Source organism: Accipiter gentilis, chromosome 2 (assembly GCF_929443795.1).
Source record: "Accipiter gentilis chromosome 2, bAccGen1.1, whole genome shotgun sequence".
NCBI classification, from domain to species: domain Eukaryota; kingdom Metazoa; phylum Chordata; class Aves; order Accipitriformes; family Accipitridae; genus Astur; species Astur gentilis.
Window position 1 is genome coordinate 28,592,659 of NC_064881.1, and position 15,139 is coordinate 28,607,797.

At 39.0% G+C, this 15,139-nt stretch overlaps 1 protein-coding gene across 1 annotated transcript in view; it reads right to left on the minus strand.

Annotated features, from left to right (window-relative positions):
- The window catches only part of VIRMA (vir like m6A methyltransferase associated), a 696,173-nt gene that overhangs the window by 292,329 nt on the left and 388,705 nt on the right, over window positions 1-15,139 (minus strand). The gene's annotated exons all lie outside the window — the stretch shown is intronic.

Consider the following 15,139-nt stretch of genomic DNA (forward strand, 5'->3'; position numbering starts at 1 on the left):
TCCTCTTAGTTTTCATGGGACAATTAAATTTGTTTTCTCTGCTGACTTCAGTGGACTGACTGGACCATCATTTTAACAGCCTTAATCCCAGAAGTATCAGCAGCTTCATTGTTCAAGCTACACAATGGATTTCTGCCTGAGAGGTAAAAAGAGGAAAGCCTGTACAGGGGATGCAGATAATACCTGGAACTTCTCCATCGCTGGAACAGCCAGCTTAAGTCAACTGTGGAATTCTCATTAAAATTCTGGAGCATGTGGCTTTCATCCTGTCCCTTATGCAGAGATTAGACCTTGTTGCCCTTTAAACTTAATGAGTTTTGACAATGTTTATGACATTGTTTCTAGAAGGTGGAAGAAAAATATTTTTGCAATTGTCACTTTGAATATTTGGGGAGTTATAGTGCTCTCAAGTTGAAAACCCAAATTGTAGAATCAGCAATATCAGTCACCAGATGTCATATACTTCAGTGCTATACTTCAGTGGGAATAAGTATGATATTATTGTCTCTCCAGATTTAAAAAGTCATTGAGATGACAAATACGAAAAGGAAGACAACGGTTCAAAATACTACAACTTCAAATGATGGAGTAGTACAGAGAAGGTGTAACCACTCTGTTCTCAGAGGTGAACAGTGATGTGACCAGAGGCAACAAACACAAGACGGAATATACAATATTCCCATTAAAGATTAGGAAAACCTTTTCCACTACAAGGGCAGTCAAACACTGGACCAGGCTGCCTTGAGAGGTTATGGGTCCTCCATCTTTGGAGTTGTTCAAAATTTGACTGGATGTGGCTCTGAGTAATCTGATCCAATTGGACTTGATGCCCACAAATTTGTCTAATCTATTTTGAACCTTCTGATACTGTCCCCTGCCTTATTCTGAATGCCCTTTCTGATGATTTCCAACATTCTGTCAGCTATTTTTGCTGCTGTGCATCAATCCAATAAATAAATAAAATCATTTGGTTTAGTCACTAAACAAAAAATTATTAATCCCATCATGCTATGTATTAGTCTTTCTGAGCTATACTGTGAGTTTATTGATGTACCTCAGCCTCAGTCTTGATACCATCAACTAGTGTCACATTTTGAATAAGTTTACAAGTTCCTCATGACAATGAACATGTCTTCTTTTTAATTGTGAAGTGCCCGTGATAATCTTGATCATCCTTCAGGCCTGATATAGCAGAAATGAGAATAGCAGGTATAGTATGAAGTGTGAATTACTGCACTTTGGGGCTAATAATAATAATTTTTGTTACCAGTTAGTTTACTAATACTAGAAGGAGAGAAAAAAAATAGGGTTTTTTAACTGATTATATGGTTGATCCTAGTCAAAGGTGTCAACCCGGGAGGTGATTTTAGTATGACAACTCATGCAATTTAGGATTAATTGGATAATGCAAAAAGAGGATTGGCACTACTGTCATTGGCACCACTGCCAATAGTAAATCCTGATTTGGAATCCTATGGATCAGCTTGGTACCCATCTTCACAAAAATTAGAAAAGATGTTGGGATGGTCTAAAAGAACAACTGGGAAAGAAAATAAAAAAAGTCAAAGAGCTCAGATCATTAACCCAAGAACACAGAGTCTCAGCTGAGATATGATTCCTCTCTAGGGATATAAAAGGGGTAACATCAGGGCTGGAAAGAGCTATATAAATCAAAGCAAAACACCAACACAAATGGCTATGAATAAATTTACATCAGAAATTGAAGACCAGAACCACAAGAAAGGGGGTAGTGGGTTGCTACAGGAGGACTTAATGTGCAGTGACTTTCTAAAAATTGACCTCTCTCTTCAAGATTGTGCAGATCTACTTGAATAGTTCCTGAGAGCAACCATCTTCCTTAGCCAGGGACAGCCTAGCACCTTGACCCATTCCCTGTCATAACAAGTTTAACAACCAAACAGAAGTTTCTGCTGCAGGTACTGGTCTCATAAAGAGGCCTCAGCAAACGTTAAACCTCTAAAATTCCAGAAACTAGATAGAGAGGGAAAAAAATCTCCCATCAAAGATTACAAGAAGGTACAAAAGATTCAAAACAAGATGGATATTTTTAGATTAAGGACTATGGATTTTGTCAATCTGCCAGGTCACTGCTGTCTGTATCTGCCCTGAACTTGCTCCTCTCTCTCTCTCTCTCTCAAAGCAATGCTGTGGTAGAGGAATTCTGTTCAGCAACAGACCTGTTCGGTCTCAGCTGGAGAACTTGATTTAACTGCTTTCAAGTAGCTGTTGAGAGAGTTCAGAGAGAAGGCATGCACACACACATGCAGAAAACCAGTTTTGGAAAGTATCCTCTTGTGAAAGGACAGGAGCAGTAAGCCTGCCCACCCTGGGGAGAGAATCTGACGTCTGCTCACAGATACAGATGACCAGGACATCATGAAGAGGAAGGCTCTCACACAGTGAGATGACTTAAGTTCTTCCTTCCTAGCAGAAAATGAGATGATGAACCGCAGAATGTGATTTCTCAGGAAGATGAGAGGCTGTTTACAACGGAAGAATCAAGGATCTGGTTCTAGCAATTATCAAACTAGAGACTCGATACATGCCAAAAATAAAGGTGAAGTCCTGCTTTCCCTTTTATTATTTTCAAACTGTCTGCAAAGCTCATTTTTCACTCAAATGTTTCACAGGTCAAGTATGGAGAGGAGCATGAAGTTTGCACTATCCCTCTCCTCATGCCGTAGCATTTATTCTGGAAACCAAGGAGGGCCTTTAAAAGTAAATTTTGTTCTTTGCAGCTCCTGATGATGTTACAAGAATTAACACTCTGGAGTTTCTGGGAGAAACCAGCAGTTTATTTGATTCATTTTGCTTTCTTATTTCAGAGCCTCTCTTTGTTAGAAGTCATTGCAGCAAAATTATTTCCACTGCAAAACTGCTTCATAATTTTTTCGGCCCTCTGCCTGGGTTTTTCAGTACATAGAACAGTCCTAAGGAAAATGTGGGGAGGCAAATATTGGCCTAGCATATCAGTTAAAGCCTATGAAGTAGGAACATAAGATCAATCCACTTTGGAAAGCCTCATCTTCAAATTTTTATTTATTCAGTATTGCTCCATTCACCCACTGTGATAAAAGATTCCAGACCGTACGACAAGTCATGATTACATATCGGCTAAGTGCTTAAATTGACTCTTTATCCACAGCCTGACCAGGAAATGACAGTCACTCTACTAAGAGATTTCACAAAAATCCTTCTTATTGAAAAATAATTTTTATTTTTTTTTTTTTTTTTTTTTTTGAGAGAGTGCACAGAGGTTCCCATGAATCAGATAATTCTGCCTTTTGGCAACTTTTCAAAAGTTACCAACATCAGGCAGAAAGTCAAAGTGTTATGAAGTGGATGAGGGCAAGCTCTCCCAGGAAAAGAAGAGAAAAGCTTGAAGATGCATGTACGTGCCCTACAGGGAAGCTTTCAGGCCAAGATCCCTTCTGACTCATTTCTGGTGTCAGCTCAGTGTACGTTAATGATCACTTTGATTTTTCAAAAGAAGCCAAAATTTCTCTCAAGTGATTACTAAAGCTGCACATAGCATATTATTAACCACATAAAGACCTGATTCTGCCACTAGTAGCAGCTGGGCTTGCTGCTCTACCTGCATCTCACAAAAGCCATGGAAGTTTCCTGCAAACTTAAAAGTCTACTACAGAGACTGCATCTCACAGGATCTGGGTGCCTCAGTAGGATCACCGATCTCTCAGAGAGCCAAGTTCAGCTGTGGGGTCTCGAGTCATACCTTCCCAGTGCTGCAAAACTGTGACAGACCACTAGTCATACACCAGAAACTCAATGAAAAGCAAAATCTCAACTTTCAATTTCAAAGTTATCCCTCGCCCTGCTGCCTTCAAAAGAATTCTCAGGAGTTGGATGTATTTCCCTGACTGCTTTCAGCTGTAATTTCAACCATCAGCCTCCTTTGGCTACCCAGCATGCCTTCCCTGTACTGCACTCGGCTGATGCAAAGGCAGCCGGCTGCCCGCTAGGTCCTACCTTCAATTTGTGCCAGCCCAGACAACTTGTAACGAGTGAGGTTAATATTCACAGACCTGCCTCTCCTCTGAAAAGACATGTATACACAAAGCCAATGCTCAGCAGGTGTAAAACTCTCAGGCCTCACTAGGGACCTCAAAGGAAGCAAGAGGAACCCCCGCAAGCTGCTGGAGACAGCTCTCCTGCTGCACTCCCTGGCCAGCTGGGGTTGCAGCCTTGTGCCTATCAGCCTTGAAAGGCAAAGCCCACGGGAGGCTTATCAAGGGTCCTGCTCAGAAATTTGATGACTGGTTGGGTCCGGAGCAGAAGACAAAAGGAGTATCAGGTGACTTGTGACAGAAGGGCAACTGGTGGAATGCCGTCAGAAGTTTCCCAGCCTTGCACAGAACACGGCTCACCAAGGAGCAAGTTGCCACCTGGAGCTCTCTGATGCCTCCAGACCTCTACATCCAACAAAGACTTTTTAAGCTCTCTTCCCTGTCGAAGCTCCTTGCTCCTTTACAGCCAAACTCACCAGCATCTCATTGCGCTTTCTCTGTGGTCATTGAAGTTGCTTTCCATCAGCAAAGACAAATATCAGTAAGCGGTCATATAGCTGCAATTTGAAAATAAAATACACCCCCCTGCCAACAAACTAAGCATACTGATGATACAGGCAGTTAGTTTAATTCAAAACCTGAGTGAAAATATCAAGCTCCGGCTGACAGAAGAAAAAACCCTGTCTAGTTCCATTTGCATTTTCTCTAACAGAAGAGTAGACCCAGTGCACCAAGTGTCATTTACTGTAATTTCATTATTCAGGGAAGTGTCCTCTCTACTTTTATTTGGTGTTACCCCAATAAAAGTTATTGAATTTTTTAAAAAAGGAAAATCAAGAACTTGTGAGCTGAGATGGTAAAAAAAAAGAAACACTATTATCTCATTTAAAAAAAATAAGGAACAGTGTTTTATTTTAAAGAACATTTTATAAAATTATGATTTATTTTTAGCATATCATGCACTTTCCTGTTAAGTATGTATTCCTGTTACTATTAAATATAAGGTTAAATTAACAGAAGCATCAATTAATCTATTATTTAAATGATACTTAACAGTTGTAATGTAGTTCACTCTCTTTTGGTTTTCTAATCAATTCTTAGAACTCCTCACATATACAACCAAAATTAACTTAATTGAAGCTTAGCTTTAGCAGAATCAGTCTTCAGCAGATTTCTGTAAACTGTCCAAGTATGTTTGCACTAGGAACGTATCCTCCTGCTGCCATAGTAGAGATAAGAAGGGACATTCTGACTCCCAAAACAAGCACGAACGCTCAACTGAATCTCTCAGAACCCACTATTTTCCATCCATGCTTATAAATTACTAAAACATCAGCTTTTTTTTTTCACCATCACTTTCCATTTTTTCCTCTTTTTTCATGAAGAGTGCTTTATGCATGAATGCCTACGGCCAAAATTGTCACAAGCTTTTTGTTGTAACTCACTGTTCAATTAACGAATTATGTCTTAAGCTTCAGCACACACAAAAACAAATGTTTAATTTTAAAAGTGTATTCATAGAAATCTTTTAGCAGATTTTGAAAGAAACATAAGCAGTAAACTGTCACTGGAAATATCTCTGTGTTTTCCTTATTTTCATTTTCCTGGAAGAATATAAAATTGCAGTTGTGCAGTTCACACCTAACAGTAATTTATAGGAGATAAAAAACATTTTAAGTTTCTTTCAACTGTGCAATATAGAATTAACCACCTTGTGGGGACATGCTTCATTATTTCCTCATCTTAAAGGCTGACAAAATTACATCTTCCTTGTAACTCTTAAACTCTTTCACAGACGCAGTGCAGGGTATGAAAACTTAAATTACACAACCTCAAGAATAAATAATAATGTAGCTATCACATATATTCATGTATTATGTAGTACATGAACTAAACAACTAACTGAAAACATGTAACTTTCCAATTTTCCATTAATCTGTATACAGTATTATCTGTTACAAATGATACACTATCATGATGATGCATTATCAAAGTTCAAAGCTGGTGTATATCTCTTAGAGTTGGAGACACTACTAATGGGGTATTATTAATAATCTTGAAAATAATCATGCATATGGTGGATGATTCTGCTTTAAACTGTGTAGTTAAAAACAATTATGGGAAACATTTTGATATTTCCATGATTTGAGTCCAAAATAAAAAACATGTCCATTTCAAAAGTCTTCGTTTTCTCAACTGAAAAAAGGATCTAATAGATTGTTAATATACTGAGTATCTGCTCTACCAAGATTTATCATTTTAGCTAAGGTAATCTTAGAAAACAACACTAATTTGTCATCATTATCACCCAAGCTCTGCAGGTGACTATAAGTACTATTGTGCATTTTTTGTTGACTCTTAAGCAATTTTATTTTTATAGCCCTTAAGAAAAAGTTCTGTGCATTTTGTTTGAAGCCATGCTTAAACTTTTAAGACCTGCTTTTGCCTCGCATCTGGCAGTGCACCACGATTAACTGAGAAACTGCTGCATAAGCTACAGCAAGCCTGAAGTGACACGCTCCATTCCTGTCTTCACTGAACCAAGCAGCTCATCCCTCCTTTCCCTCTAGAAAGCATGAGGGTTGAGCGTTCGGTATTAGGGCAAGAAGGTGACATGACCAGGTGCTCCCTAGGTGGCGGCTGTGCAGCCAGGATGGCAAACTCTCTGGGAAGAGCATGACCTCGAGACAGCCAGGCCCAGCCAAAACAACCCTTGGCACTACCTTACCGAGCCTTGTGGCAAGCACCAGCAGTAAACGTCTCTTGTCGCTGTTCACACAGCCATTAGCACACCTTTCCAGGGGTATTCTTCTTGAGTGTCAGTTCCCTGCCTAAGTTTAAAAGAGCAGACAGGCCAGGTTTAATAAAATCTTTTAAAGGGCAAAAATGAATAACCATTTATCTTTTTTTGTGTGAACTTTATTGCAACCTTAGCTAAAGACGCAAGGAAAATCTTTTATTACATTATTCTTAGGGTATTGCATTTTCTTCTTAGCTTTGAGTTTAGTTTTTGTCAAAAGATTTCATTTCTTCGGGCTGCCTTGATCACTGAAAACAAGGTTTAAGCAACAGTTCCACTGCTCAGTGCTGCTTTTTAAAGGTTTGTTTGACTAAGTCAACTTTCACCTTACTCATATAACAAACTAGAGTCTATTAAAGTAAGGAGCCTGTAGAAAAACATAGTGTAGCATGACTTCTTCATCTGACAGCAGTGTCTCTAGGAGAATTTGAAGTGAAAACTTGTAGACTGTATAAAACAATTTTCAATGTAATTAAGCAAAAATCTCTAATTTTTTTAAGTTTCTGCTTGACTTGGGGGGGGGGGGGTGGTGTCCATTTTATGTGTGTGCGTGTGTGTGCATGAAACTCCAGCATGTGCACATGGATAGTTTGTACATCATGGACAAACTGGGATGAGTTTATTGTAGTTCATGTCATAGTACAGCATGACTGCCTCCACATGTGCTCTGAGTGAGATATTGGATGGATTTTTTAGGAAATTCAAAGCATCAACAAAGGTTAATTTCATTTATTTCACTCCTGTCAATCTGAGGAGGGTTTTTTTTTTATTGGCTCGTAAAGATGGCCAGTTTTATTAAAGTAGGAGGACCAACCTCCTGCTGAAGCTCTCTCCTGTCCAAAGAAAGGACCCGTTGCAGGGACCTCCAGGTGGGCTGCCCCGTGCACAACGCACTGCACACAGAGACACCAGCTCACATCCATCACCCACCACAGCCAGCACAAACCTCACCAGGCCGGCTCTCGGAGCCAGCGCTGTCCTCCACATCCCTTGCTGCACTTCCAGCTCCAAAGGCAGCACACAGCAAAGCTGTCTCTTCTGCCCACAGCACAGTTATACCCTGGTACAGCTATAACTGGGGAAGGTATTGAGAGCTTTGAACTCAGTCTCAAATTTTCCTTGGTTATCTCGGTCCTTAACTTCCCAATTGCTTTGCATTTGAGCTTGTGCCTGTCAAGCCAGCCTACTCGTCGTCTTCTGTATCAAAATGAAAGCATGGCTAGTTTAAAAGGGCTGGTAACAAAATCCTGTAAACTGAATGAAAGAAAGCAAAACCAAAAAAAACCCTACCTCAGCATAATCATCTCTCTATAGCATGAGAAAGAAAAAAGTGACAGCAATTCTCAGATTTTTAAATTATCCTTATTGATTCATGTTGATGTCATTGCTGAAATGTGAATAAAAGATTGAGTTTGTTTACTAAGATCTATTCAAAACTTTACTGATAGCTTAACAAATAATAACTGTATAAAAAATTCAGCTGGGTGGAGACAGACATACTAAAAGGTATCTTCTTAATAAGGGAAGAGTTCACTGCCATATATTCACCCTTGAACACACCAAATGCATTTCCTGCACAGAGGTTGAAGGGAAAAGAACCAGGATGGGCACTGACTCTGCTGGTTCTGCCCTGCTAAGAGAAGAGCAGATAGAGAAATTTATTTTTGTGAGTAGTCAGTTGATTTGACTAGCACAAGGAACTTATTTGTTGAATTATCTTAAAATCATCACATTTCAGAGTAGAACCACACTTTAAACATGGGAAATGTTATTTGCTGTATATGTATTACGTAATTAAGCATAATTAAAGTTGAAAGCCACAGAACCACACTCAATGCTACTGCAAGACTACAGAACATTTCTGTGGCCAACACATATGCTGAAGATGTCAGCAGCCAAGAAGTAATACACTTAGTAGCCTAAACTACAGCATGCTGTGGGCCAGTATCTGTGCAAGTATTTCAGAAATGAGTAATGAATAATTATTCCAAGAAACAACTATGCCACTGCAAACATCGTCATTTCTAGATACGCAGACTGCCAAAGACTAAATATAAACCTTGGAGAAGAACAAAAACTCTCTTTATAAGGATGCAAAATTCTACAGTAATTCCCTGTTTGAGGCATCTCAAAGATACCATATCTAGCTAAAGTATTTCACCTCTTGACTTTTCTAGAAGCCTTGCTGTGATTTTTGCAGGCACTAAGTCACACAGAATATTCTATGTTCGCTTTGTACACTTCAGAAGTAGACAACAAAAGCTTCCCCCCCCCCCCCCTTACGTTATGTTTTATTCATAACCATTGAAAAGAAAAATTGAAACTATGGTGAGAGTCACTCTTTAGACTTTTCTCTGTTAGAAAATTGAATCAGAACTGTAAATGGTTTCAGACACAGATACCCAGGACCAGCACTGAAAGCAAATCAAGAACTAATGCAGACCTGGAAAAGGCAGTTCCAGTACAATTTTTTAAAATGCAATTGAAATAAGATCTGATTTGCACCAGGGTTGCCACCAGAATCGTTCACTGGTGAATGAGGTAAGGGCTATCTCTGAGACAAAGAAAACAGCTGTAGGCTTCATTAGACTCCAGAAGAGCCACGGTTTACAGCGTGCATCCTCCTCCCAGCAGTTCTGGACTCCAAGCAGCTTCAAAGGAACAAACTGCCCCAAGGAAAGGCCACCATTGGCAAGGGTGCTGTGAGCATGATCCACGGTGGCTCTCCCCAAACCAGAGGCATCCAATCTGATGCTCTGGGATGTCTCTCAGCTAAAAGACAGTTTCTTAGTCTGTATTGGAACAATCTCATTTCTTGACCTGCATAGCACTGAAATGATGACAGTTGGAGCCTGATTCTCTTACACTGACTGTTATTTCTGATATTCTGATACTTGGTAAAAATGCCCTCTAGGCCTGAGGATATAAGAGCCATGTTCCAGGCCAACAATGCAGAATTTGCATTATCAGAATGTACCGAAAGGTGGCTGTTTTCAGTCTTCTACATTCACAGGTAGCCATGAGGAATAAATCATACGTTAGAGAACCTCTACAATTTCATCAGCTTGTATCTGCAGCCAGATTGTTCCCTAGGTATGTGGAGCACAAAACTTAAGTTCTTCCTAAGCAAAGGGCCAAAGAGATAGAGAGTCAAGACATACTCACTAGAGAAGTTGTTATCTGACCAGTTCCCACTCCTCTAGCTCTGCACAAATTCGACTAAGGTAATTTTGAGAAGAAATTGTGTAATTTTTCTGAGACAAAAGGAAGTCTAGCTGAAGGTATATTGGGGGCTACAAAGTTAGAACAACTTCTATAGTGACAGACCACTGACCAAGAAAAATATAAGGGTTATGAGATGTTTAGCCAATTTATCACCATTTATATTACACTACAGGTATAAGCTTATATGTGAATATACCAGTGCTATGGTAAGGAGGGCTATAGAAAAACCTATGCATAAATAAAAGTCAATTACATTTAAAATAAAACTTTTACTTACCATCTTTCTTTCTTTTGATTGCATTAAGCAACACTTTTGAATTTATCAGTAGGGTTTTCTTCCAAAAGAGGGGGCACCCCCCACTATTCTCTACCATGTGTGGGCAGAGAAAAAAAAATCATTCACGTTTCTTTAAATACCACAAAACAAAACAGATTAAAAAAACCAATGAGCTAATATTTAGATAAAAACTATTACAATTATGTCATGTATTTTTTTATATCAGATGAATTGTGGCCTCAGAATGTTAATAAAAACCATAATGTTTGCATCCATAGTTCACACTGTTTAAAACAATGACAACTGATAACAGGAGTCCAATGTATTTTATGCACACTACTTATCCACTTAAAAAGCGGATAAGGGAAGACAGCAAGGAAAGCAACAGGGGCCTGATCCTGTTCCCATCAAAAAAAACGGGAAGTTTGCCATTAACTACAAGATGCTGGATTGTGCCTTTGGTTTGCTGGCAGAACTGTATGTGAATTTTGTAATTTTCTCTTGTGGCTAAAACACAGTCATTTGCTGCCCTCTAGAAGCAGACTGATGCATATACTTTGGTTTTCTTCAACAGAGGCCTGTTCCAAGCTGTGATTTTTAAAATATATGGAACAACAATGCAAAGCAATGTCAAAGGACTACAGAGATGTGATGAACTACGAGGTACTGAGAATGTTGAAGTGTTCTCTGAATTCAGAGTCATTTGATAACAAGACTGATTATTCTGGTGGAAACGTGGAATGGTGTCATGTATTGCTCCTGGGATTATCAAGCAGAGTTAACGTCCAGGAAGAAATCAACTCAGATTATTTCTTTACCCTGTTTAATAAAACTGAAAATTAACAAAAGAGGATCATGACTGCATTTTTTAAAGCACAACCCTCACCACACTGATACAGACCACAGAGAGGAATAGGAGATTCATCAGGTTACGCTGCAAAAATCACAAAATAAGTCAGTAAGTTTCAATTATGTGTAATGTTTTAATACTTAAATTTTTATTGCCTCCAAAAGTAGTAGCAATCTCACTTATTAATAATGACTACTTACTTATCAAGTTTTTAGAAATTTTTGTTCAATTTTATTTTGGTTTTATTAGCAGGAGAAAAAAAAGTCTAAAAAGTGCTGGGAAGTACCTGGTTTCTACCACCTCTCCAATGACCTTGGAATGGCTAATGAAATTTCCTTTAAATTATAAAAAAAAGACAACCCTCAAACCTTCTAACCTCAGCTCCAAGCAGAAGTCAAAGAATCTAGGTGTGAAAGCAATGAATAAGATTCAAATGTCATTTACCATTCAATTATCATCACATAATGCAATTATATGACAAGTATACAGTTTTCGTAGGTAAATATTTTTTTTATTTCACTACCCTCACAAGTGGATTTTACGGGTGAAATATTCAAAAGCAGGAATATTGCTGTAGCACCATTCCACAAACTGCCAAATGCCATTTATTTAGATCTCACACCATGCTCATTACTACATTATGTTCCCTAAAGTGACCAAGGACTTGCAGACCAAGACTTGAACAGCTGAAAAGTTCTTGATTCTCCTTACATCAGACTAACACTATCAGAAAAACTGCCCACTTAAGGATATCTGCACAGAGCTACCAAAAATCCGATGTATTCATATTTACCAGCCATTTTAAAAAATCTTGTCTTGCTTCTTTTCACAGTACTTTGACAACAAATACAAGGAGGATGGGCTTGCAACTTTAAATCTGAAGTTAGGTACTCATTAGAATCAAACTGAATGAGATTGTTGTGCCATATATCATTTTAGAGATGGATATAAATCTCCAAATTAAGATTCTGGTTGGTGAAATATATTTCTGATGTCTCATTTAAGTGTCAAAAGTTAGGCAAAGTGAATCTGTAGCTGTTTACATCTCCTAATAAACCTTAACTTATTAGTAATGCTAATGTTACACACTCTCCAGAATAAGTCTGAATATTTTTCCTTTGAGAAGTGCAAATGAAAGATTCAAGAACTCATTTCATGTACACTCTCCTCCTAAACAGATCTATGCTATCTTTGCTTCTAATTGACTTATCTAAAATCAAAGCTTGGTTTAAAGTGAGGTACAAGCCAAGGTCAAGACCAAGGGTCCAAGAGTTTAAACAGATTTTCCATGAATAAAAAATAGTTGTACAGTTTTCCAAAGAAGAGGATGAAGAAAGAGTTCAATCACTTTACTTTGATTACTTGAGTCAATGGCAAGGTCAGTAAATGTGTATACTCCCACACTAAAATACAAGCAGAAGGTGGGTCATGCACATGTCAAGCCCTGAGCATACCAATCGAGACTAGCATAAGGTTAACTATTATAAATACCCTTAAAGAATGTCAAGCCAGGAACTCAGAAAGTTTTCTCAGCTTGCTGGCTGTGGAGTTTTCAGCTAAATAAAGCATGGAGCGGATGCCACCAAGTGGTAGCTGCTATCACATACCAGTATCTTCAGTATGACCTCACTTCAGATGCAGAAAATATTCCTGATACAGCAGTTTGTTGGGAACAGAATACTACTATTGTAAAAAGAGGAAAACCATTTTCTAAGAATAAAATTTGATTCCTACTGCTAATGACAGAACTGTCACAGACCTAAATGGAACAAATATCAACTTCCTTTTGAAGCCTTATAAAATACTTAAAATCTTCTGAGAGCAAATCCAAGGTCACCCAAAAGATCAGATCTGCAGTTCATGTAGACAGCAAACCTGCAGGAGAGCCCCTAGGTGCATCCGGAAGAGATCCTCTCAGTATAACTGATTGTTTGTTTGGGTATATCTAGACTGCTAAATGTTACAGAGCCATGAGACAAAACCAAGTATTGCTTAATTGTTTTATCACTCCCCTACTCTTGGCAGTTCCAAATTGCTCTCTCTCAGACAAAGTACAGGCACAGTGCTGGGAATAATTTACTCCAGGGAATGATCACAAAAGTCAGTTGGTTGCAACTGCATGAAGTTTGCTGCATCTGCTCTGCCATAGACTCCCTGCATTCTCTTCCATCCTTCAACATTATTGCAGCAAATTTTGCCCCTCAGATACCTCATAAACCACATCCCAGGACATAGATACCCTCAGTTCCATGCTATAAAAACACTCAGGAGGGCTATTTCATGCCTTTGCATAATTTCAGCCACAGTGGCACCGCAAGAGACCCAAAGGAGACATACATGTAAACAGTACAGATGCAGCCAGCCTGCTCTCTGCTACCAATACAGACCTAGTAATTACAGTGAGGACATAAGACAACCCCTGCCACTTGGTGTTGGGATCTCTGGGAAGCAGTTGCTTACATGAGAAGCAATTCAGAAACATGCCCTGTCTACAATCTCATTTTTGAAGAGCAGTATAGACATCCTTCAGGAATCCTGCCACAACTACCAGTATAAGTCTGGCATAGAAGACATGAAGAAACTTCCATCAGAGGTATTGCACCCTGGTCCATGTTGCAGACACCTGGTCCAAGCACATGAGCTCCATTCATCTCACCACTCTTCCAACATCACTCACTTCAGTTGTGAAGGATCTAGAAGAAATTCCCTACTTGCTGAATGGGGCAACAAAGAACTCTCTACTCTTCCAATTTGCTTCTCAGGCAGCAAAGTGACTTGCCACCAGTTTTGTATTTTAATAAATACGAAATTGAAAAAGAATAATTCTGACTTGCTTGTTCTTGTTGACTCATACTCATTTCAATAATAAAATATGTCTGGAAAATAACTATTTACTAATTAAAATTATGTACTACACTAATAATACAAGCATCTATTTAATTAATGTGTGTATCATCACAGTTATCTGAAAGCAAAAGGCAGATTACATTGCTTCTGGCACTAGCCCGAGGGGAATGGCAAAACAGCCTGGCTTCACTGCCTACCCTCATCAATCAGAGTCCCGGAAAGCCAAGCGGGCTGCTTCAGTGCTACTGCCACTGAAGGAACGAGGGACGGTGCTGTAGAATGAGTAGCAGGCCCACTCTCCAAAGCTTCTTTTCCTCACTATCTATACCCTAATTTCAAATAAATCTTTTGCTTCTTACCAAAGATTCCCATGGAGAAGTGCAATAATAGTCTCCTTCCAAGAGTCCCCTCCACCCTGTCTCTACAGCAACACAAGTAGATTGGCATAGGCTCTTCATCTTCAACAATGTTCACAATGTGCCTACACGGCTCAGGAACCTTGAGCAGGCTTCAGTAAAGCACTTTGACAGCCTAGTCTAGGATTTCTACAGTGCTACCAACAATAACTGGAGCACCATTTGTTGACACTAATGAATAAGAACATTCAGAATCATCTAGACTGCAGATCCGGGAAACAGATGTTTTCCAGCGCCTTCCCTGGCATATGAATCAGTACTCACTACACGTAACTGAGATCGTGGTCTGCATCACAACAAATGTGATTATCTTAAACAGAGTATCAAACATCATAAAACAGTGTCAACACAGAACATCATCTGTGGATATCTGAGCAGTAGGTCTTAATGATAAACCAGAAACAATGTGTATTAGCTAGACTGGGGTAACAACTCAAGGAGATAGGGTCCTACTATATAAATGAGAATCTAGGAGAAACAAGTCTGAAAGTGTATATGGTATAAAAAAGCAGCTGTAAGACTGATAAAAAACCTTACTTATGACAGATCACTGAAAAGAAGAGACATCAAACAAACTTGTATAGCGGCATGTTCCAGACATATTTTGCATTTCACCTTTGAACTCAGTTTGCATAAAGAGAAGCACAGGAGCAGAAATACTTACCCACAGGTAAG